The sequence below is a fragment of the Coenobita brevimanus genome, chromosome 2, assembly GCF_032717465.1.
Source record: "Coenobita brevimanus isolate Jiangsu-jjx chromosome 2, ASM3271746v2, whole genome shotgun sequence".
NCBI lineage: Eukaryota > Metazoa > Arthropoda > Malacostraca > Decapoda > Coenobitidae > Coenobita > Coenobita brevimanus.
Genome location: NC_136955.1, coordinates 21,858,431 through 21,859,108, shown reverse-complemented (window position 1 = coordinate 21,859,108; position 678 = coordinate 21,858,431). Strand labels below are relative to the sequence as shown.

General features: G+C 46.5%; 1 non-coding gene across 1 annotated transcript; it reads left to right on the top strand.

Moving 5' to 3' along the window:
* The first annotated feature begins 373 nt into the window (after positions 1 to 373).
* Positions 374 to 492, top strand: LOC145392674 (5S ribosomal RNA). The gene has a single exon (XR_013896059.1). It is a non-coding gene; the product is annotated as a 5S ribosomal RNA (ribosomal RNA).
* Positions 493 to 678: the final 186 nt, after the last annotated feature.

Genomic DNA, 678 nt, shown 5'->3' with positions numbered 1-678 from the left:
ACCTCAGTGTGTTCCTCCTAACGCTTCCTATCACAACCACATCCACATCACAACGCTCCTTTATATCCTCATTTGTCAGCCTGTCTCTCCTCATGACTAGACAGGCTCCTCTTAAATAACTCATTTCCACTGCCCTCACTCTTGACTTTTGTCCTTCAAACAACGTCCAAGCTTCACTTCCATACGTTAAGAGTTGGTATCACAATACTGTCATGTAGTAACTTTTTCACTTCCATGCTCACTTCCCTGTTTCTTATCACTGCTTTCAAGGAACCAGCAACCTTTCTTCCCTGCTGTACCCTTTCAAGCACTTCATCCTCCAAACCTCCATCATTACTCATCACACTACCCAAATACTTAAACGTACTCACAGACCAACGGCCATACCACGTTGAGTACACCGCTTCCCGTCCGATCAGCGAAGTTAAGCAACGTTGGGTCTGGTTAGTACTTGGATGGGTGACCACCTGGGAACACCAGATGCTGTTGGCATAACGTTCTCCCTACGTGTCAAGTAGGGTTGGTGGAGGATTAGTGCCCCTCCCTGTAAAACAATTAACTCCAAGCCCTTGGTCACCCCGTTTGGGATACATGGCGTCTGGCAATGATGATGATGACTCACATTTTCCCATTCCTCACCATCCAATCTCTCTGTACATTCACTGACTTCATCTCTCT